A 25,381-nucleotide genomic window follows, 5' to 3' on the forward strand; every position below is an offset into this window, starting at 1 on the left:
TACAGGCTGAGAAAGGCACTTTTGGTGAGGGCCAAGCATGGAGGGGAGTTCATTAAGGAAATAGAGATGTCAGTGATTGCTGGGGAGAACATTTTGAAGAATTCCTTGATCAGTGGAGTGCCCCAGGGATCTGTTCTAGGACCTTTGCTGTTTGTCATTTTCATAAATGACCTGGATGAGTTAGTGGAGGGATGGGTAAGTAAGTTCGCTGATGACACGAAGGTCGGTGGTGTTGTGGATGGTCTGGAACGATGTCAAAAGTTGCAGCAGGACATAAATAGGATGCAGGACTGGGCGGAGAAGTGGCAGATGGACTTCAACACAGATAAATGTGTAGTCGTCCATTTTGGCAGAACCAATGGGATGAACGAGTACACTATCAAGGGCAGGAGTCTTAGTAGTGTTGAAGAGCAGAAGGATCTTGGGGCCCGGGTCCACAGGACTCTTAAATCGGCCTTGCAGGTGGAGGATGTGGTCAAGAAGGCGTATGGTGTACTGGCCTTCATTAATCGAGGGATTGAGCTTAGGAATCGGGAGGTAACGCTGCAACTTTATAAGACCCTTATCAGGCCTCATTTGGAGTACTGTGCGCAGTTCTGGTCGCCTCACTATAGGAAGGATGTAGAAGCTATTGAAAGGGTACAGAGGAGATTTACAAGGATGTTGCCTGGACTGGGAGGCATGCCTTATGAAGTTAGGTTGAGGGAGCTGGGACTCTTTTCCCTGGAGAGATGAAGGTTGAGAGGCGACCTGATAGAAGTTTATAAAATGTTGAGCGGAATGGATAGGGTGGATTCTCGGAGGCTATTCCCCGGGTTGAAATGGTGGCTACGAGAGGACACAGATTGAAGGTGCGGGGAGGCAAGTACAGAAGTGATGTTAGGGGTAAGTTTTTCACTCAGAGGGTGGTGAGTGAATGGAATCGGCTGCCATCAGTGGTGGTGGAGGCGAACTCGCTGGGGTCTTTTAAAAGACTTCTGGATGAGTATATGGAATTTAATGGGATTGGGGGTTATAGATAGGTCTATTGATTGGTAGGTGTTGATGTGATCGGCGCAACTCGTGGGCCGAAGGGCTTGTTTGTGCTGTAGTGTTCTATGTTCTAAGACCAGGCTGGGGATTTTTTGGCTCCATCTGCCGCCAGGTTCGTTCATCCCCATGCAGTGCCAGTAGACTTTTGGCTGGCCCACTGCAGTGTCTGTAGCAGGTTCCGCCGTGGCAGGGTCAGAGAATCCTGGTCTATGTTTTTGTTTTGAACATTCTTAACCCCATTCTTCAATACCCATCTGGCCCAGTTGTGGTGCTACCCCAGTCAAGGCTGGTATCCAGCTGTCAAAGAGATGTGAAGTTGTTATCTGGCTTATCAAATCTGACAAAGCTACTCAGCTGTCAAGAAACTGCCAAGCACTATGGTGCCTTCACAAGATCCTCCTATCTAGTGGCAAAAATAGTAGGTGATCAGCAGCATCCTTTCCTAAGATAGTACGCCTAGCCTGAGGGGCTAATCACTCAAAACTGGCTCCATTAGACTGGACGTGTCTCTTGTATGCCTAATACCAAGCTCTAGGAGCATCTGTTCCATTCAGAACTTTGTTGTAACAGGAGACTTCCAGGAAGACAATGGAAGCACTTTACCAATTTCCTCAAAGCATCTCTGAAGAGATCAAACATCTGCGCCAACTCATGGGAGGCCCTGGTGTGGGACCGACCAAAATGGAGAAACTTTGTTTGAGAAGGTGCCAAACACATAAAGAGACTTTGAACAAGAACACACAAACAACATCTCATCTACCCAACCCTCCAAGAACCACCCTCTCTCCATGCCGCAGAGTCCGCCGATCACACATTGGACCGATCGATTACTTCAAAACCCATCAAGCCAGATTGGAAGCAAGTCATCCTCAATCGAGGCACTGTTTAAGGAAGAGAACCAACTGCACTCAGAGGGGATAAAGTCACGGTCAGACTATTATCATCTTAATGTGTCGGTGAAATAAAATATGCTGGAAACATACAAAAGACTACTCTACAAGAGGAGGTTTCATGATGCAGTGGATAGTGTCCCTGCCCCTGAGCCAGAAGCTCCGGGTTTGACTCCCACCTCAGGACTTGATGGCAAGGAAAGTTTTTTCATAATGTAGCAGAACAGGTTGAGTGTGTCAACCTGTAAATCCTTGCAAATGCAACAATGGTTGGTGGTAAGAGCGGGAGAGACTCCTGGTCAGCCATACTTGATGTGAAGGGCACCCCACAAGCTATAAGCCTCTGGCAACAGACTAGTGACCTGCTCCATGAATTGCTAGCTGTGGAAATAGATGAAAGTTTGCCCTAGTGCACCATTGGCTTTCTAAAAGAAGTGGAATTGGAACAACTAACAAGACAGACGAATATTTTCGTTGAAAACCTAATTGGATGTGATGATGGTTTTGAGAATGGCTTTTCCATTAAAGTACATTTTCAAGTGTTTTTCTGCTTCTATTTTCAATCTCTGACTTGCACAGTTTGTCTGTCTATTTACATTATAGTATTTACCTAAATGAATCTGTACTGATGCTTGACTAAGAGGCATTACATGTCTGGAAAATCAATGCTAAATAATTGCTTTCTCTCCAAAGTAACTGTAACAAATGTAGAGCGCTTTGCCTTGTAACAAATCATGATGTTGACTTGTTTCTATCTGTCTTGACATAAAGGTTTAAAAGCCAAAAGTTTGTTTTTAATACAATAGAATAACATCAAAGATTTTTGAAGATTGAGGGAGAGGTTGAGCCAAGTGAGTCAAATGTCAGCAGTATGTCAATAGTGTTTATTATGTTTGATTAATCAATCTTTAAGCCAAAGAATATTTAAATTCCCTTTGCGTCAATGATACCTTTTACATATTTCTCAGCTTACCTCGCTAAAATTGAGGATGTTGTTTGAGATCTCAGAGAAATATTGGGCACAGAAAGGTTCCACAGGTGTTTAGAAACAAATCCCTATGAAAGAATATTCTGATGATTCTATGTATGGTCCAGTTTCCATTGAAGTCTAGCAAATGTTATACACATGATTTCTATCATTTTGATTATGTATTATTTGTCTCGTAGCTATTCTGTTACTGTTTCTACTTACATATTTAGTAAATCTTTTTAACTCGAAGCAGCAGAATGGAGGCATTTCTTCTATATTCTTCTAAAGTGGAGAACAGTCATGTAAGGCATGATAAATTTTTGTTTAATTCACTGAGCCAGCGTTTTATTGGCCATCCTTAATGAACTGAAGCCAGTTCAGGGGGCATGTGAGAATCAACTATATGTGTCTGGAGCCACATATAGGTCAGACCAGGTGACAATAGCAGATTTCCTTCCCTAAAGGGCATTAGTGAACCAGATGTGGTCATCATCAGACTTTTAATTCTAGATATTTTATTGAATTCAAATTCATCATCTGATGTGGTAAGATTTGAAACCAGGACACAGAACATTACCGTGGACCTCTGGATTACTAGTCCATGATACCAATACCACAAAGGCACCACCTTCCTCTGTTAACCAGTACAAGCACCAATAAAATAATGTTTCCTATCCCATGCATTCAATCAAAATTACTTCATTATTGGGCAAGTGAAATCAGACTTTAAACCAAGAGGGTTTAAGCATTATTGACATGATTAATAATGATGATACTGAAGAGAAACTGAAAATATTTACAGGCGAAATCAGCAAAATATGCTGATCTCGCAATTCTAGAGTGCAGTAATTATCAATCTAAGTCATCTATGTAGCAAACAGATACCAAACTAACTTCTCATCAAAAGCAGTCATCAATGTGTATCACCAAGCTCACTTTAATAATTAATAGAAACTCCCATGGACAATACAGGAGAACCGAGGTTCGCGCGGCTGCCCCACAGCTCCAGGACCCGGTTTCGTTTCTGGCCTTGGGTCACTGTCTGCGTGGAGTTTGAACATTCTCCCCATATCTGCATTGGTTTCCTCCGACTTTTCTGGTTTCCTCCCACAGTCCAAACATATGCAAGTTAGGTGGATTGGCCATGGTAAATTGCCCTTAGTGTCCCAAAATGGATTAACCATGGGAAATGTGTGAGGTGACAGGGATAGGGCTGGAGACAGGGCCTTTGTCTGAAAGTTGGTGCAGATTCAATGGGCTGAATGGCCTCTTCTGTGCTGTTGGGTTTCTATGATCCCGTATAGAAGAAATCCTCAACTGAAAATGAAGGCAAATTATTCTTTGTATGTCACTTCTCACTGCATTATTAGTATAAATTATTCACCATATAGGTATCATCACTAGAGAAATCACTATGAGGCATCCTGTGTCGAGAAACCACTTGCTATACAATCTTTGTTTCATTGAGGGAAACCTTCATTATCACATTTCCTTCGCACATCTTTACAAATTCATAGGTGGAATACTGTCATGATGTGCTGACAGCTCCTGCCTACTAAACATGCAGAGAAGTAAATAATTGATCCTGCAGTAATATCGATGACAACTTCTTAGGCTAATAATTTTGAGTCCTGTGGGACTGTGACAGGGATGAGTTGCATTTGAAGTTCTTGTTTTTTTTACTCAGTCCTGTTTTCTTCAGAATTCAAAGCCCAGAGAGTAATAGGTTGTTTCAGCTGCCATAGGTCAGACTCCAGTTTTCTTTAATTGAATCCTTGATGCTCAAAGTCTTGACATCTGCCTTCCTATTTGGAATTGTATTGTGGGAACAGAACAGTCACTGTTTCACAAACCATACCTCACATTATCTCCTGCAGAGGATAAAGAATTTCCTTTTTTAACAGAGACATTTCAGTGTAAAGTGACTTGAATTCTTTGATCAATTTGTTTTTTAACACAAAAGTATCACAAAAAAAGTCATAAATTGGCAAAGAATCAAACCAAAACCAAATCTGTCATGTATTTGTGTCACACGTGTCCAATAACTGTTAATAATATTTTCACCAACTATTACACAGTAATATTTGCAGAATTAGCAAGAGATAGATTTGCAACAGTATTAATTTGTCTGTCAGAACGAAGTTTGCAATTTATAAAGGTGAAAGTTTTCCATTTTTGTCTTTTCAAAAGACCCTTAGTGAAATCAATTTGATGTTTTCTGTCTATTGTTACAATCCCTGCAGACTCTGATAACTTTTAAAAAAATTCACATTTCCAGTTAATAGCCAAAAGAATTACAACATTTCCTATTTTAATACTTTAACAGCACCAAATGGTTAAAAGACACTATTGACTAAAGCATATTTTTTTTTGTTGTCAAACTATAGATTGAACTGCAGAAACCAACATGCCTTGTTACACTTATCACACATCGCTTTCTCCACAGAATCAAATCCTAATAGCAAACAATCTCCAAATAATTTGATGTTTTCCGATTTCACCAAGTAATAACTTTGAGTGATTGTCACATGGCAGCTCCTGCTTAGGCTTTGGAGAGCTCCCTAAATCCAATACCAGCAGTAAGGCCTGTCCCAATAACGCTTTGCCTGGCAATGCCAAGCCAAATCCCTGGAATGCTTTGGTGGCTGTGGGATGAGGTTCTTTGACTACAGACTGCCCTCTTCCTTTACATTCAACTTTGTTGCTTACAAAGCCAAGCAGCCTCTGCTCTCTATTGATCATACAGAACTGTTGCATCCAGGTAGAAGTGCTAATTAGTTATTCTTGATCTCATGTTCACAGTAAATGTGCAGTTTACAGCACAGCTCTTTACAATCCATTACCATGACCACCGTTCTGGGACTTTTGAAGATTCAAAAGCTACCCATTGTCAACTCTGAGACTGCTACCATTGTCTCCTCCTATGAACACCTTTCATAATCTCCCCAATAACACAGTGAACAGGGAAGGAGAGGTGGTGTTAAATCCCATTTATTGTGGCTTCAAGGAGTGCCAAGAGTTCCTTCAAAAGTCATTCTTGGTTGTGATAGATTCAGCAATGGTTGATCGCAGGAGGGTTTAAGCACTGGGAGCAAGGACACACTTCGTAATTTTTCCCTTCATCTCAGAACCCAAGCCTCACTCTCTCGTCGTTTCAGCTATCCAAGAAGTGGAATTTTTCCCCATCTGTGAAAGAAGAGAAACAAGGAAAAGACAGTGCCATTCCATCTCACACTTAGGGGTCACCAGCGAAGAAACTGATATTGCACGCACTTCCAGGTTAGGTTGGAGGAGGTCACAAATGCACTGGAACCAGACCAGGGAGAAAAGATTAAATCAACTGTTTCTTTTTTCAGAGAGGGAAAATGAAACTTTGGGCTGGGCTACTGAAGAAAACTGATAGATGCACGTAGCCAAACACGAGGTGAGCTGAAAAACACATCAAAATCAAGTCACATGGAGTAGACCAGCACCAACTCAGCATAGTCTTTGCACAGACCTTGGGACCTATCCTTTTCATCACTAAATGAATGGTCACCTCTATCCGAACACTACTCGAGCCCAATGTGATGCAGAGTCTAATTGCTAACTGTGAAACACTACCTTGCACGCTCAAACTGCTACCATTGTCACTGTAGATTCACATGAGCATCCAGGGCATCAGAACAGTCTGCCAACCAGTCTCCAACAGATCAGTTGGATGGATGAGCACTGCCCCTTGAGGGTGATAAAGGTAGTGGCTTCATGAAGCAGAAATCATCTCTCCGCCTTCAGAATGAGTGCGCACATCCACTTGCCCCCGCCACTCTGCCAGTGTCCTTGCTGTTTGTTGTCATCCAGCCAAGCCAGACTGCCGCCCTTCAGGCCGAGTTGGCACTGAGTGCTCTTGATCACTTTCCAAAGTCACCTGCAGCCTCCTCAGTTGGTCATCAGCAGCGTCCTGGAACAGGACCTTGTACGAGCAATGGGATAGACAAATGGAAGGCAAGCATTAAGACTGGAATGTGCATTTTCTGATTCTTTTTAAAAAAACTTAACCCAGGAAAGAAAAGAAAGAAGGACTAGGCCATTCAGCCTTTTGAGCCTGCTCCACCATTTAAACAAGATCATGGCTGATCTAATACTTACTAAATCCACTTTCCTGCCTTTTCTCTGTAATTCTTAATTCCCCTACTGATTAAAAACCTATCAGTCTCAGCCTTGAAAATGTTCAAGGGCTCAATCTCCTGGAGAAAGAATTCCAAAGATTCACCATTCCCTGGTGATGAAAGTTTCCTCAATTCCATCTTAAATGAGCATCCTCTTATTCTGTGAATGTGTCCTCTGGCCATACACTCTCTCATGAGTGGGAAGATCCTCCTAACATTAATCCTTTCTAACTTCCTAAGAATCTTGTAACTTTCAATCATACCATCTCTCATTCTTCTGAACTCCAAGGGATACAGACCCAACCTGTTTAATCTTTCTACATATGCCTGTCTTTCCATGTCCGGGATGATTATCAAAAAGAGAGTTAAGTGCTGGCAAGTGGAAGGGGAAATAAGTGTGGGATTGTTGGTGAAAGACGAAATGTGGTTAATGTTACAGGCATTGCTTATGAATTATATGATCCCTGGCAAAGGGGCCCTGCCTACATTGTAGCCTCCTTTCCTCTTGCTCTTCCTCCACTTTCTCCATTTTTTTTTTACACATCTAAGAACATAAGAACATAAGAAATAGGAGCAGGAGTAGGCCATCTAGCCCTTCGAGCCTGCCCCGCCATTCAATAAGATCATGGCTGATCTGTCGTGGCTCAGTTCCACTTTCCCGCCCTCTCCCCATAACCCTTAATCCCCTCTCTTATCAAGAACCCATCAACCCGCTTCATAAAAATATTTAGCGAGGCAGCCTCCACCACTTCAACGGGCAGAGAATTCCAGAGATTCACCACCCTTTGAGTGAAGAAGTTCCTCCTCAACTCCGTTCTAAACCGCCTCCCCCTTATCTTGAGGCTGTGCCCCCTAGTCCTACTGTCTTTTTTGAGCGGGAAGAGTCTTTCCACCTCTATCCTATCCATCCCATTCATCATCTTATACGTCTCAATGAGATCTCCCCTCATTCTTCTAAACTCTAACGAGTACAAACCTAGTTTATTCAGCCTCTTCTCATAGCTCAATCCCCTCAACTCCGGTATCAGCCTAGTAAACCTCCTCTGCACTCCCTCCAGGGCCAAAATATCCTTGCGCAGGTGCGGCGCCCAAAACTGCACACAGTACTCCAGCTGCGGCCTCACCAATGCCCTATACAGCTGCAGCAAGACCTCCCTACTTTTATATTCAATCCCCCTCGCTATGAAGGCCAGCATCCCATTCGCCTTCCTGACCACCTGCTGCACCTGCAAGCTGGGTTTTTGCGACTCATGCACAAGGACCCCGAGGTCCCTCTGCACCGTCACCTGCTGCAGTTTTTCGCCACGTAAGTAATAGTCATTCCTACCATTCTTCCTACCAAAGTGGACCACCTCACACTTGCCAACATCAAATTCCATTTGCCATTTCCTGGCCCATTCGCCCAGCCTATCTAGATCCTTCTGCAGACTCTCCACACCCTCCGCACAATTTGCCTTTCCCCCAATCTTGGTGTCATCAGCAAATTTCGACACCCTGCACTCGGTTCCCTCCTCCAGATCATCTATATAAATGGTAAATAGCTGAGGCACCAGCACCGACCCCTGGGGCACCCCACTAGTCACCAACCGCCAATCCGAATAGCACCCATTGACCCCCACTCTCTGCCTCCTATTTGACAACCAATCCTCTATCCACGCTAACACCCTACCCCCAACTCCCATGTCTAACTACTACTTCCCCATTTTCCTCATGTTCTTGCTCCTCATCTTCTCATATGAAACGTAGCAGCAAGAGCTGTTGTCTCATTATTGGCTAAGTTATGCACATCCAGCACGTTGCAATAAATCTTAATATCCGCTGAATTAAGTACTGCTGCACTCTGTTAGGCTACTCCAGGATGTGAGAGAAGTGCTTGAGAATACTGATGATGTGTTCCGTAATGTTCCTTGTGTCAACATGGCTTTTATTGGAGGCCATCTGCACAAGTGTGCATTGATTCTGAACCAGAGTCATGAACCATGCTGAGAGTGGATAACCCTTACTGCCCAGTGGCCAACCTGCCATGATGCTTCAAATAAAAATGGCACAAAGGACTTGCACAGAATGAAGGAATTACGATCATGGCCAGGATAATGAGCACTGACCCACACATTATGTTTGTTGTCTGTGGTGGTTGCACGTGGAGGAACTGGAATCCCTTTTGGTTCATGAAAATGGAGATGCTCATATGAGGCACAGTCGTGCTGATATGCGTGCCCTGTGGCAGCCTGCACCACAGGGAAGCCTGAAATCCATGCAAACCCTTGGTCTCATTCTGCCTGCTTGTCTCTGTAGAGGCTCAGTGACCTCCCCTGCTCAGCAGTATGGTACCAAATGTGAGAGTTTGCTTATATCTCCACTCGCAGTCCGGAAGGAATCAGATGACTCAAAGTGAAGAGTCACAGTCACCTTGACAGCTCCAGCCAATGCTTTCCTTGTCGCTATTGAGTTTTGAGATTGGAGTTGTGGCTTCAGCTGGTAGCAGATTTCAGTCACAAGGCACTTTTACCTTTGCTTGTTATTCAAGTAAGAGAATTGCTTCCTAAAGATCCTCTTTAAATATGGCTGTATCTTCTGACTGTACTTCTCCTACTCCCCCTACTCACCCTTCTGGAAAATTATCCTGCTTTACATGGCCTTTTTTCAGCCTCCCACTCCCGCTAATTCAGAGTAACAGCCCTATCTGTGCCTTGAAGCAACCTGTTTCAGCACAAGCTTTGAACTGAGCACAAAAATACATCAACACTAATCCAACTACTCCCTGTAGGCTACTTAACATTTGGCAAAATAGAGGGAAGCTCTCAAAAACCATGCAGTTGCACCGGTACCTAGGAGGAATTATCCAGCAGTTAACCTGTTAGTATTCATAATTTCTTTAAATGGGGTGTCCTTCTATCTTGTGTTCAGTTGTGCAAGTTTAAGTTGGAATGTCGATTGGATCTTCGCGTTTAAGAAAAGCAGTGTGCAGTAACACACTGACTGACATCATAATCAGTTTAAGTGTATTTGTTAGTGTCACAAGCAGGCTTACATTAACACTGCAATGAAGTTATTGTGAAAATCCCCTAGTCGCCACACTCTGGCACCTGTTCAGGTACACTGAAGGAAAATTACCCTGACCAATGCACCTAACCCACACGTCTTTTGGACTGTGAGAGGAAACCGGTGCACACGGAGGAAGCCCATGCAGGCACGGGGAGAACATGCAGACGCTGTACAGACAGTGACCCAAGCCAGGAATCAAACCTAAGTCCCTGGCGGTGTGAAGCAGTCGTGCTAACCACTGTGCCGCCTTGCTGCCTGTCTACTTGCTCTGCAAGCTGCCAGCAGTCATGAGGTGCATGTGCACAAAGCCCTTTACCCAGGTACTGTTCAGCGCACTTCTCCTCTGCCAGTGTGCATCCACATCTTGAACCCTGCTTTCAGGTTTTTGGAAGCTGTGTAGTGCCTGAAAAACAAACACTGTGCAGTCCAATTTCTCTCCTAGTTAGCTCAATGTTTTTCTCCCTGTAGATCTCGCACAGAATTTTTCTGTAGGAGAAGAAGGAAAAAGTCAAGAGAATGATTCTGTGTCATGTGAACTATTATAATCTGTTAACAGCAAAGCTGGGTGCACCGTCAAAGATGACCCTCTGTCCCATTGTCTTTCAACTTACTTTCTCCTGATTTTATTTTTTCCTTTTCTCTTTCATTCCCTGCATGCTCTTCTGTTGTAGTATCCCTCGGGCAGGGGCAGTTATTGTGAATAAGACACTCTACATTCACAACTACATAACTTGTGATTCAATATTTTGTGATGGTTCATTCTGACTAATGAATACTTTATTCGAACTGGGTTAAATCTGCTATTATGTTTTAACCTCCTTGTTTTCTGATGCTTGCATTCCTTCTATATCTTTCTGTGCCAGCATTAGAATTTATAATCGCAGTGACGCATACCACAAGGATGAGTAGAAGATGAGATTCACGGTGTAATGTTCTCATTGAATGCTGTTAATCTCTTTTGAATTAGTCTCACAATTACATAGCTAAGTGTCATCCACAATTTTGCTTTATGGGATGGGGGATAGGGCAGCGCATGTGGGCGTACAGTAAGAACTTACCCATATATTCCCTAATTTTGTGACGTTGACTAGGATTTTCTGGTCGTTCCCGCTGGTGGGATTTTTCGGTCCTGCCAAAAGTGACCCCCATGGGGTGGATTCCCAGGCGGTGGGAAGGGCAAACTTAGTAAAATGCAGTGAACATCAGTAAGACTGGAAGATCCTGCGGCGACCAATCACAAGCCATGTCCCCCACTGGAAATCAGGCTCTGTGGGAGTGTCGGGCAGAAATCCCCGCCCTAAGTTTTAGCTCACAATTAAGCTGTGCCTTGGGGCCAGCATTTGTTACCCATCCCTAATTGTACTTGAACTTCGTGGCTTGTGGGGCCAATTCAGAGGGCAGTTAAAAGTCAACCACATTGCCATGGATCTGGACTGACATGTAGGCCTGACCAGTTATGGGTGGCAGATTTCGTTCCCTGAAGAGCAATAATGACCTAAGAACTGCATTTGGCTCAGAATGCTGCCCCATATAGACATGATGGCTGGACTAATTGGGCAGATGATATTTAACGGTTAATGCCAATCATTTCATGAGGAATAGGAATAGGCAGGATTTTCACAGCCTTGCTCGAGTGAGACCAGAAATTCCAGTCCGAGGTCAACAGGCTTTTCCGTTGTTTACCCCGCACCCACTCCGATTCTGTGGCAGGCTGGGCAGTAGAATTCCAGCGAATAAGTCTGAAGCTTGTCTTTTACCTTGAGCAGGTTAATTCAGTTCAGCAAAGTGTCAACTTCCTTCCTGTGCAGATATGAGAATGACTATGCCAAAGTGTTTTTAAAAAAAAATCAAATGGAAGGATTTAAACTAGTTTGGCGGGGAGGGTGGGAACCAAAGCAAAAGTGAGTTAACTGAAGGGGAACTAGAGGCACAGAGAAAGAGCAGACAGGGTTTAATTGCTCTCAAAGTGGGTCTGGTGAACTAAAGTGCATTTGTTTCAATGTGAGAAGTGTAACAGGAAAGGCAGATAAACTTTGAGCTTGGATTAGTATCAGGAACTATGACGTTGTTATTACAAAAACTTGGTTGAGGGAAGGGCAGGACTGACAGCTTAATGTTCCAGGATTCAAATGCTTCAGCGAGATAGAGGGGGATATAAAAGGGGTGAGGGAGTTGCACTACTGGTTAAGGAGAATATCATAGCTGTACTGCGGGAGGTCATCTCGGAGGGCTCATACAGCAAGGCAAAAGGATAGATTCAGGAATAGGAAATGTGTAATCACAATGTTGGGAGTTTACTCTCGGCTGCCCAACAGCCGCAGGAGATCGAGGAACAGATATGTAGGAAGATTTTGGCAAGGTGTCAAAGTAACAGGGTTATTGTGGTGGGAGATTTTAACTTCCCCAGTATTAACTGGGGTTCACTGTGAGAGCTAGGAGCGTGAATGGGGTTGAGTTTGTAAGGAACATCCAGGAGGGCTTCTTGAAATAGTATGTAGATAGTCCAAATAGGGAAGGGGCCGTACTGGACCTGGTATTGGGGAATGAGCCCTCCAAGTGGTTGTTGTTTCTGTAGAAAAGCAGTTTGGGAACAGTGACCACAATTCAGTAAGATTTAAGGTACTGGTGGATAAAGATAAGTGAAGTCCTCAAGCGAAGGTGCTAAATTAGGGGAAGGCTAATTACAGTAATATCAGGCAGGAACTGAAGAATGTAGATTGGGGCTGATGTTTGAGGGCAAATCAACATCCAGCATATGGGAGTCTTTCAAGTATAAGTTGATAGGAATTCAGGACTGGCACATTCCTTTTGAGAACCTTAAATAACGAGAGAAATTGTGAGCCTAGTCGGAGAGAAAAACAAAGCGTTTGTCAAGGCTAGGAGTCTGGGAACGCACAAAGCAAGTGTGGAATACTAGGCAAGCAGCAAGAAACTTAAGTAAGAAGTAAGGAGGGCTAAAAGGGGTCACAAAAAATCAATGGACAGCAGGATTAAGGAAAATCCCAATGCTTGTTATGCACATGTAAAGAGCAAGATGGGAGCCAGGGAGAGGGTTGGCCCACTCAAGGACAGGGGAGGGAATCTGTGCGTGGAGCCAGAGGAAATGGGTGAGGTATTAAATGAGTACTTTGCGTCAGTATTCACCAAAGAGAAGGACTTGGTGGATGATGATTCTGGGGAAGGGTGTGTAGATAGTTTGGGACATGTTGAGATCAAAAAGGAAGAGGTATTGGGGTTCTTGAGAAACATGACTGTAGACAAGTCCCCAGAGATATACTGATGGGATATACCCCAGAATAGCCTGATGGGACATACCCAGAATACTGAGAGAGGCAAGGGAGGAAATTGCTGCAGCTTTGAGAGAAATCTTTATATCCTCACTGGCTACAAGATTGGAGAATAGCCACTGTTGTTCCTTTGTTTAAGAAGGGTAGCAAGGATAATCCAGTAATTACAGGCCAGTAATCTTTGCATCAGTGGTAGGGAAATTATTGGAGAGGATTCTTTGAGACAGGATTTACTCCGACTTGGAAGTACATGGACATATTAGTGAGAGGCAACATGGTTTTGTAAAGGGAAGGTTGTGTCTCACTAACTTGACCGAGTTTTTTGAGGAAGTGACGAAGATGATTGATGAGGATAGGGCAGTGGATGTTTCTACATGAACTTCAGTAAAGCCTTTGACAAGGTCCCTCATGGCAAACTGGTACAGATGCTGAAGCTGAATGGGATCAGAGGCAAGCTAGCATGATGGATACAGAACTGGCTCGGTCCTAAGGACAGAGGGTAGCAGTGGAAGGATGCGTTTCTGAATGAAAGACTGTGAGAAGTGACATTTCTCAGAGATCAGTATTGGGACCTTTACTATTTGTAATACATACAAATGTAACTGGCTTGATTCGTAAATTTGTGGATGTTACAAATTTTGGTAGATTAGCGGATAATGGTGAGGACTGTCAGAAGATACAGCAGGATATAATCATTTGGAGATTTGGTTGGAGAGATGGCAGATGGAGTTTAATCCAGACAAATGTGAGGTGATGCATCTTGGAAGATCTAATATAGATAGAAAATATACGGTAAATGACAGAACCCTTAAGAGTATTGATAGGCAGAGGGATCTGGGTGTACAGGTACACAGGTTACTGAAAGTGGAATCTCAGGTGGAAAAGGTAGCCAAGAACACATACAGATGCTTGCCTTCATCAGCTGGGACACTGAGTTTAAAAATTGGCAAGTCATGTTGCAGTTTTATAGAACCTTAGTTAGGCCACACTTGAAATGTAGTGTTCAGTTCTGGTCGCCACACTACCAAAAGTGTGGAGGCTTTGGAGAGGGTACAGAAAAGATTTCCCGCGATGTTGCCTGCAGTTATGAGGAAAGGTTGGAGAAACTTTGTTTGTTCTCACTGTAATGACGGAGATTGAGCGACGACCTGATTGAAGTTTACAAGATTATGAGGGGCATGGACAGAATAAATAGTCAGAAGCTTTTTCCCAGGATGGAAGAGTCAATTAGTAGGTGGCATGATTTTAAGATGCGAGGGGGCAAGGTTTTAGGGATGTATGAGGCAGATTCTTTACACAGAGGCCGGTGGGTGCCTGGAACTCGCTTCTGGGGGAGGTAGTGGAAGCGGATATGATAGTGAGTTTTAAGGGGTGTCTAGATAAATACATGAATAGATGGGAATAGAGGGATATGGTCCCAGAAGGGTTTCAGTTAAGTTGGGCAGCATGGTAGGTGCAGGCTTGGAGGGCTGAAGGGACTGTTCCTGTGCTGTAATTTTCTTTATTCATTGTTGTCTTTGTTCTTTGTGTGATTGCGGCGTAAAGTAAAAAGGCCCTGCTTCTCTGATACGTTGGATGGTTTCATCAGTTAAATCTGTCAACGGTGCGACGTCCAATTGATTATTCCCAATGGCTAATTCTACTCAGAATCATTTTGTTCAGTTAGTTGTGAAGAAAACAGGAAGAATAGTGACACTTCATTCCCTTTGATTTGAACCTTAGTTTGGTCAACTGGATTAAATTTGAAGCCACTAGAGAGAATTTCTCCTGTCTGCTATTCAATTGAATGATCACACCCAGACACAATAGAATTGAAAGTGGCTACCTATCTTTCATTACGAATTTGTTTTATTTTTGACTTATTTATTGAGAGATCTATGTTTAACAGCTAGGTGAATGAAATCAGCACAAGTTTGTTGTGTTTGATCTGCATTGTCATTTCCATCTCTAGTCTTGCTGCTGTGAATGGGTTTTTTCATTGTTTACACCATCCATCTTTGGAAACCCACTGGCGGGAATGGCGGAAAAATTCCCCCCTCTTTGAATTCCATGTCTCGGATTATGTTTGCCAATCATTTCGTATTGCCTGAAGTCAAAGGAAGTTCGTATGCCTGAAAGTTTGGGTGCAAATTTATTCCCTTTCCACCTGGATTCAGGACAGTAAATATGGGTCTTGATACTGAGATATGTCACTGAGTGATGGAAAGTCTGTGTAAGGATTCCTGCGCAGAAAGCAGAAGGGCATGCTAGTAGGATGGTGAAAAAGGCATATGGAACACTTGCCTTTATCAATCGAGGCACAGATTACAAAAGCAGGGAAGTCATGTTGGAGTTGTATGGGACTTTGGTGAGGCCACATCTAGAGTACTATGTGCAGTTCTGGTCACCACATTGTAGGAAGGATGCGATTGCAGAGGATATTTACCAGGATGCTGCCTGGGATAGAGCACTTAAGCTATGAAAAGAGGTGGGATAGGTTTGCGTTGTTTTCGTTGGAGTAGTGAAGGCTGAGGAGTGATCTGACTGACGTCTACAAGATTATGATATGGTCAGAGTGGATAAGGAGCAACTGTTCCCCTTAGTTGAAGGATCAGTCACGAGAGGACGTAGGTTCAAGGTGAGGGGTAGGAGGTTGAGGGGGGATTTAAGGAAATAATTTTCTAACCAGAAGGTGATGATGGTCTGGAATGTGCTGGCAGAGAATGTGATAGAGGTGGGTTGCTTCACATCCTTTAAAAAGTATCTGGATGAGCACTTGACACATCATAACTTTGAAGGCTGTGGGATTAAGTGGGAGTTCAGGTGTTTCTACTGTGTTGTTGCAGACTCGATGGTCTGAAGGGCCTCTTCTGTGCTGTATGATTCTATAAGACTGGAAGAATCCGTGCAAAGATCAACAAAATTTGGATGCAGCATAACAACATGTGGTTAATTCAATTCTGTCAAAGTTTCCTCAATTTTCTGCACCTAGCATCAGCACTGCATCATTATTCCAACATTTCTGTGCAAATTGACAGGAAATTCTGGGACCTAATCACTTAGAGGTTATTATGAACACCGTTACATTGTTATTTTCACTGGAATGAAGTTATTCTGTTTACATCCATCATGGACTATAACCTGGAAGCAAGTACAAAACATAGAATTCTTACAGTGCAGCAGGAGGCCATTTGACCCATTTGAATCTGCACCAACCACAATCCCACCCAGGCCCTATCCCCATAACTCCCATGTACTTACCCTGCTAATTCCTCTGACACTAAGCAACAATTTAGCTTGGCCAATCTACCTAACCCACACATCTTTGGAGTGTGGGAGGAAACTGGAGCACCCGGAGGAAATTCCACGCAGATACAGGGCGAAAGTGCAAACTCCACACAGACAGTGACCTGAAGCCGGAGTGGATCCCGAGTCCCTGGCACTGTGAGGCAGCAGTGCTAACCATTGTCGCACCATGCCACCCCAATGAACATTACTGACCTGTATTGCTAGTATTAATGCCGCGATGGAAACAACTTGGCTAGTAAGCTTTAAGATACTGATGGATTAAGCTTTAAGATACTGATGGATAAAGCTAAGTGTAGTCCTCAAATTAAGGTGCTAAATTGGGGGAAGGCTAATTACAACAATATTAGGCAGGAACTGAAGAATGTAGATTGGGGACAAATGTTTGAGGGTAAGTCAACACCTGGCTTGTGGGAGGCTTTCAAGTGTAAGTTGAAAGGGATTCAGGACCAACACATTCCTGTAAGGGTGAAGGATAAGTATGGCAAGTTTTGGGAACGTTGGATAACGAGAGACATTGTAAGCATGGTCAAAGAGGAAAAGGAAGCATTTGTCAAAGCTAGGAGGCTAGGAATACACAAAGCAGGTGTGGAATACAAGGAAAGTAGAAAGAAACTTAAGCAAGGAGTAAGAAGAGCTAAAAGGGGTCATGAAAAAGCACTGGCCAGTAGGATTACAGAAAATCACAAGGCTTTTTACACATATGTAAAGAGCAAGAGGATAACCAGGGAGAGGGTTGGCCCACTCAAAGACAAGGGGGAGAATCTATGCGTGGAGCCAGAGGAAATGGGTGAGATATTAAATGAGTACTTTGCGTCAGTATTCACCAAAGAGAAAGACTTGGTGGCTAATGACTCTGGGAAAGAATGTGTAGATAGTTTGAGTCACATTGAGATCAAAAAGGAGGAGGTATTGAGGTTCTTGAGAAATGTCAAGGAAGACAATTTTCCAGGGCCTGATGGGATATACCCCAGAATACTGAGAGAGGCAAAAGAGGAAATTGCTGGGGCCTTGAGAGAAATCTTTGTATCCTTACTGGCTACAGGGGAGGTTCACAGAGTAAGAAGTCTCACAACAACAGGTTAAAGCCCAACAGATTTATTCGATGTCAAAAGCCATTAGCTTTCGGAGTGCTTGCTGCTCCTTTGTCAGGTGAGAGTGAGTTCTATTCACAAACAGGGTATATAAAGACACAAACTCAATTTACAAAATAATGGTTGGAATGTGAGTCTTTACAGGCAATCAAGTCTCAAAGTTACAGACAATGTGAGTGGAGAGAATGTTAAGCACAAGTTAAAAAGATGTGTATTACCTCCAGACAGGACAGTTTGTGAGATTTTGCAAGTCCAGGCAAGTTGTGGGGGTTACAGATAGTGTGACATGAATCCAAGATCCCAGTTGATGCCGTCCTCATGTGTGCAGAATTTGGCTATCAGTCTCTGCTCAGTACCGCTCTCTCCATCACAATGTCTGTACCTTTGAGATTTGATTACCTGTAAAGACTCTCATTCCAACCATTATTTTGTAAATTGGGTTTGTGTCTTTATATGGTTTGTGAATAGAACTCCCACTCACCTGACGAAGGAGCAGCAAGCACTCCGAAAGTTAGTAGCTTTTGCTGTCAAATAAACTGTTGGACTTTAACCTGGCGTCATGAGACTTCTTACTCTGTGTTTACCCCGGTCCAAAGCTGGCATCTCCACATCATGACTACAGAGGAGATCCCAGAGGATTGGAGAATAGCCAATGTTGTTCTTTTGTTTAAGAAGGGTAGCAAGAATAATCCAGGTAATTACAGGCCAGTGAGCCTTACATTAATGGTAGGGAAATTATTGGAGAGGATTCTTTGAGACAGGATTTAGTCCCACTTGGAAATAAGTGGACGTATTAGTGAGAGGCAGCATGGTTTTGTGAAAGGGAGGTTGTGTCTCATGAGCTTGATTGGGTTTTTCGAGGAAGTGACAAAGATGATTGATTGAGGGTAGGGCAGCAGATGTTATCCACATGGACTTCAGTAAGGCCTTTGACAAGGTTCCTCATGACAGACTGGTGCAGTAGGTGAAGTTGCATGGGTCAGAGGTGAGTTGGCAAGGTGGATACAAAACTCGCTCTGTCAAAGAAGACAGAGGGTAGCAGTGGAAGGGCGTCTTTCTGAATGGAGGGCTGTGACAAGTGGCATTCCTCAGGGTTCAGTGCTGGAACCTTTGCTGTTTGGAATATATATAAATGATTTGGAGGAAAATGTAACTGGATTAATTAGTAAGTTTGCGGACGACACAAAGGTTGGTGAATTTGCGGATAGCGATGTGGACCATCAGAGGATACAGCAGGACATCTGTGTATGTGAGATCATGCATTTTTGGAAGGTCTAATACAGATAGGAAATATACAGTAAATGGCAGAATCCTGAAGAATATTGATAGGCAGAGGGATCTGGGTGTACAGGTACACAGGTCACTGAAAGTGGAGGAGGTAGTCAAGAAGGCATACGGCATGCTTGCCTTCATCGGCCAGAGTATTGAGTTTAAAAATTGTCAAGTCATGTTGTCGCTTTATAGAACCTTAGTCGGACCGCACTTGGAATATAGTGTTCAGTTCTAGTCACCACACTACCAGAAGGATGTGGAGGCTTTGGAGAGGGTACAGAAAAGATTTACCAGGATGTTGCCTGGTATGGAGAGCATGAGCTATGAGGAGAGGTTGGAGAAACCTGGTTTGTTTTCACTGGAGCGACGGAGGTTGAGGGGAGACCAGATAGAAATCTACAAGATTACGAGAGGCATGGACAGAATGGATTTACAAGAGATGTACAAGACAGATTTTTTACACAGAGAGTGGTGGGTGCCTGGAACTTGTTGCCGGGGGAGGTACTGGAAGCGGATACGGCAGTGACTTATAAGGGGTGTCTTGACAAGTACATGAGTGAGATGGGAATAGAGGGATATGGTCTCCAGAAGCGTAGGGTGTTTTAGTTAGGTCAGGCAGCATGGTCAATGCAGGCTTGGAGGACCGAAGGGCCTGTCCATGTGCTGTAATTTTCTTTGTTCTTTGTAGTAACACTAGCCAGGACTCATTGGCAAGACAAAGAAACTTGGCAGCAAACCAATTGAAAGTTTTAACGCTTATAATGAAATCCAATACAGAAAAGGGTCAAATATATATGAGAAAATTATGGGCCGAGAAATGTGGCGGTGCACCTCTTTTTGTGATTTTCAAACAGCCTCTTAAGAATTCAATTTTGCTGGCAGGGAGCCTCTGCTTATTATGAATCACAAGACATCTGATAAGGTTCCATGCAAAATATTGGCAAAGATGAGTGCACGTGGAATTGGAGGTAATCTTTTGCCTTGTGTTCGAAATTGATTGGCAGATAGTGGGCAGGGAGTCAGGATAAAGGGTTGGCACTGAGACTGGCAGGATGCAAGAAGTGGTTTTTCACCTTGAGAATGAGAGCTGAAGGTGGCTTTACATCAGATAGCACAGCTTGACACCTAGTTCTCTGCAGCTCCAGGTCCAAGGAAGAGCAGTCCCACAATCGTTACCTGGTGAGTTTGCCTGGACCTGCAGAACATTTGAGGGCACCTCAGCCAATGTGATCCCTGGAGATGGAGTCTTGCATGTCAAAGTACTGGAGAATTACCACCCGTAGCACCTTCACAAAATCCTCCAAATCCAGTGGCAAACCAGGCAGTCCAGCAGCACTGACCTCTCTAAGGCAACTTGCCCAGCATTGAGGCTATTCATTCAAAACCAGCACAGTTGGATGGGACCAACCATTCATGTGCCTATCACTGCTCTTTTCAGACCTAAGTGGCAGCAGGAGGCTTACAGAAGGAGAATGAAAATGCACGAGTGACGTCTTCAAAGCAGCCTGGACGAGAGCAAGCGTACTGAGGGGAGAGCTCAGCTTATGACTGACCTAAACGGAGAAGGGTCATTCATCAATGCAGTGAATACATTGAGAGACTTTGTTCTGAACGTACAAAGGCAAAGTTGGGAGTATACAGACCTCCAAACAATCTTTCAATCACCATCTGCACTGTCACAGCACTTTGCAAGCAGCCTGGCCAGCCTGATAGGGTCTTCTGAAGCTTTATGTCTTTCTCCAAAGGCCTCCACCTATAGTGTTGCAATTGGAAAATCTGTTTGTGCCCTTAGAGAGAACCGGGATCAAAAAAGGCGATTGACACCAAGGTGCAAGAAACAGAAGAAGACATTATAAAAGGTCAAACATACATGTTTAATTTGATCAAATAAATCAAAGCCTTTCTGCCTGAAAGTTTCTCAGGATGTCACAATCCCCCTGGGTTTCCAAGTATATGATGGATACTGTATCCATCATACCAAATGATTACAAAATTGTCTCTGGTCCATGTTGAATGGGCAAATAAAGCATCTTCCTGTCTCAACAGGAGTCGCATGTATCCACCTTGCCCCAATTGACAATTGAATGGGGATTGAAACAAGGGAGAAACAGCAGAACTACTATCTGTCACATTTTTAAGCGGTCTGCCTGGCTCTGAATGTGTAACAAATCAGAGAACTGAGCAGACCCAAATTAGGAGCACAATCTTGGTTTCGCAATTAGTAGAAACAAAACAGTCTTCCACCCCAATGTGTTTAATCTGAGTAGAATGGAATAATGTATCTTTATTAATTTTCAAGGGTAATTCTTAATTAATCTCTACCTGTGCTGTTGTTAGGAAGTGGCCATCATATGAATTAAAACATTATTGGGTATTTTGCTTTAGTCAGTAATTGTTGGACAGTTTGTATCAGAAGTTGTTTACATATTAATTGTCAGTTGAGGTGTTTGTGATTTCATATGTTAATGTTTATGTGTGGGTGCTTTGAAAGTGGATGCAAATGAGTGAAATGCATCCATCAACATGTTTCCAATTAGATACGCTTTGTCAAGACTGGACAAGAGGGATACTTATTAGTTCCTGACATATTGTGTTGCTATGGCAGCAAAGTGAAAGTTGGGGGTGATTCAATTGTTTTGCTGGCAAACCTGTTCAGTGGTTCATGCAAATACAAGTGGGAAGTTGATATTTTAACATCTGGGTCCAAGGGATCTCTGAGGCTTGTCGGCTATAACATTCTGCTTCCTCTTAATCCTGACTCCCTGCTACATGTTAGAGAGCATGCTCTCACTATGATCATGACCCCAAGGCTGGAAGATGCATTAGGATCAAGTTGCTTTTTTGTGGGAGGCTGAAGATTTGCCATGTGAAAATTCTGAGTTACTAACTTCTAGCTATGGCTGTTAAATGGTTCCTGGAAGTATGCAGGCAATATGGATTAACACTCTGGGTTGCATACTTTATGGGCAGACCTAGATAGATTCTTGAGCGACAAGCAGGTGGAAGGTTATAGGGATATGGAGTAGGCAGGAACATGGGGTTGGGATTTCAATCAGATCAGCCACAATCGGCACGGTAGCACAGTGGTTAGCACTGCCGCTTCACAGCTCCAGGGTCCTGGGTTTGATTCCCGGCTTGAGTCACTGTCTGTGTGGAGTTTGCACATTCTCCTCGTGTCTGTGTGGGTTTCCTCCCACAGTCCAAAGATGTGCGGGTTAGGTTGATTGGCCATGCTAAGAAATTGCCCCTTAGTACCTAGGGATGTTTAGGTTAGAGGGATTAGTGGATGTAATATGTAGGGATATGGGGGTAGGGCCTGGGTGGGATTGTGTTCGGTGCAGACTCGATGGGCCGAAGGGCCTCTTTCTGCACTTAGGGGTCTATGTTCCATCAAATTGAATGGTGGAGCAGGCTCAAGGGGCCAAAAAGCCTAGACCTAATTTGTATGTTTGTATGCGTGTCTCCTAATGAGACAGGAAGCTAGAAGCAAGCATTTCCCCTATTCCACAGACCCATTTCCACACAAATTGTCCCTAAATTATTCTCCCCTCAATCTGGTTTCCAATGTGGGTGCCATAAGCAAAAACATGGGTCAAGGGTGGGAGAGGAAAAGCACATTGTTAAAATGGCAGTGCAGGCTCGTTGGGCCGAAGGGCCTGTTTCCTGTGCTGTCTTGTTCTTTGTTTTTTGTTCTTAATGAAGACTGTGTTATTTTATGTTTTCTCCTGGGGGAGGATTAGAGCTTGATTAGGTTGATTGGCAGGTAAGGTCTCATTACTGGATACAGGTAGCCTTCGGAACTGGCTGCTCCTTCATCAGGCCACTCACCTGACGAAGGAACAGCCAGTTCTGAAAGCTAGTGGTGTTTGCTACAAATAAACCTGTTGGACCTTAACCTGGTGTTATTAGACTTCTTATGTGTTTACCCCGGTCCAATACTGGCATCTCCACAGCTAGCCTTACACGGAGACCTCAACCTCAGCTGCTTTCTGGGAGAAGAAGAAATGCCTCTCCTTTCCCCTCTCTGAAATCTGGAGACTGGAATCTGCTTGGAAGTAAATCCCTTTCTCTGAGTTTCGGGTGGAGATTTCCTTGGAAGTTGCTGCATAAGAATGAGAAGACAAGTGTCTGTCTGTATCACTCTCCAGAGGTGTTCAAAGGTCAGAAATCCAGTAGCCATGTAAGAATCTTTTGTTACTGTGCTAACTGGTTCTAAAGAAGGGATTTATGTCCATATGAGAATACTTCTAAATTGGAACAATAGAGATAGCTAGCTCTGAAGAATGATGTTTCCTCATATTTCAGTATTTTAATTGCTAAAGGTTAATCTAGTTCTCCTTTTTCTTATATTCTAACTGTGTTCTTAAATAAAGTTTATTTTGATAAAAGCTTTCTGATGGATCACTTGAATAACACCTGGAGTGAAACGCCATATACTCACCCGAATGCCAAAATCAAATGTAAAAGTTAGGTTCTAGGCAAACTTCAAAATATACCTGGGAGTTTCTGATCTGGTCCCTAACACTGCCCTTTGTTTCCCCCTGGGGGGAGGGGGGGTGGTTGATACAAAACCCCCACCACCTTCACTGGGGTTTCACAGCCATTGTCTGCCCAAAATCCTGAGACTTGCGTTATGTCGAGTGTCCATCGAGTGTTTAATGTTTATTTATTAGTGTCACCAGTAGGCTTATATCAACACTGCAATGAATCTGCTGTGAACATCCTCTAGTTGCCACACTGTGGTGCCCGTTCAGGTTCACTGAGGGAGAATTTAGCATGGCCAGTTCACCTAACCAGCAAGTCTTTTGGAGTGTGGGAGAAAACCAGAACACCCGGAGGCAGCCCATGCAGACACTGTGGGAACATGCAAACTCCTCACAGACAGTGACCCAAGCTGGGATTGAACTCGGGTCCCTGGCATTGTGAGGCAGCAGTGCTAACCACTGTGTCATTGTGCTGCAAAATCCTTCTTGTGTCGGACTAGCTGCAGTTCCAACAGCAGCCACTACCCTCTCCTGTCACTGTTGAGGCCACAGATTGATTGTCAGCTCTCTCAGGTGGGACTTCCTGTCCCCGAGGGATGGAAGACCACTCTTAAGTAATTCAGGTCGTCCCCAGTATAGTCTCACTGTGGGGTAGCCAGATATCACATTGTCAAAGTGTCAACTGACTTATAGTTAGCGTAGGGTGACGTGGCGACGATCGGCATCTGTCCCCCAGTAAAATCCTCCCCATTATGTTTAAACTGCTGAAAATGTCTTCACACCTCTCAAGATTATGTCAACATTATTCCAGTTTTAAACTATTGAATTCATCTATTAAACAAAGGATAGCTATATGAATAATGAACAACAGTATTATACATTACAGATACAATTCTATTATCTCACTCCTTGAAATAAAAAAGGGTTGCATTCTAATTGTCTTCTGTTCTTTTATTAAATAACTTCCACATACGTAGTTTTCATGTTTGTCGCTAATTCTAAGAGATAGTTCTTTCTATCAAGATGTTGATTTTTTTGATTCATTTATATTCAAATAACTATCTTCTGTTCACACTTTTACATCAAGTGTTGCCAGAGGTTGTTGGATTTTCTTAACTGCCAGCCACTTTCACAAATAATTAGCTGTCACATTCATAACTAAGCCAATTTAGAAGTCCACATTTATTTTAAATCTGCACGTTCTCTCTTCTTTCAACCCTGTTGCCTGGGCAACAAATAGAACAGGCTGAACAATACATGAATTGACATAAATGGTGACACGGTGGCACAGTGGTTAGTATTACTGCCTCACAGTGCCAGAGATCCAGACTCACTTCTTGTCTGTGTGGAGTTTGCACATTCTCCTCCCAGTGTCTGACGGATTTCCTTTGGGCGCTCCGGTTTCATCCCACACTCTAAAGATAAGCACTTCAGTTTTTAAGTTTATTTACTACTCAAAAATAAGGCTTACATTAACACTGCAATGAAGTTACTGTGAAATTCTCCTAGTCGAAACTTCGGCGCCTGTTCGGATCAGTGCGCCTACCCAGCACCTCTTTCAGACTGTGGGAGGAAACCAGAGCACCCGAAGGAAGCCCATGCAGACACGGGGAGAACGTGCAAACTCCACACAGGCAATGGCCCAAGCTGAGAATCAAACCTGGGTCCTGGGTCCTTGGTGCTGTGAGTGAGGCAGCAGTGCTAATCACTGTGCTATTTTGCCACCCCAGGTTAGGTGAATTGGCCGCACTAAATTGCCCCTTAGTGTCCCAAGGTGTGTAGATGAGGTGGGTTAGCCATGATAAATATGTGACGATGCAGGGATAGGGCAGAGGAGTGGGCCTGGATAAGCTACTTTGTCAGAGTATTGATGC

General features: G+C 43.6%; 1 protein-coding gene across 1 annotated transcript in view; it reads left to right on the plus strand.

Annotated features, from left to right (window-relative positions):
• astn1 (astrotactin 1) overlaps positions 1–25,381 on the plus strand; it is a 2,322,431-nt gene that overhangs the window by 1,096,548 nt on the left and 1,200,502 nt on the right. The gene's annotated exons all lie outside the window — the stretch shown is intronic.

The sequence above is a fragment of the Carcharhinus amblyrhynchos genome, chromosome 9 (assembly GCF_965287045.1).
Source record: "Carcharhinus amblyrhynchos chromosome 9, sCarAmb.v2.hapA, whole genome shotgun sequence".
NCBI classification, from domain to species: domain Eukaryota; kingdom Metazoa; phylum Chordata; class Chondrichthyes; order Carcharhiniformes; family Carcharhinidae; genus Carcharhinus; species Carcharhinus amblyrhynchos.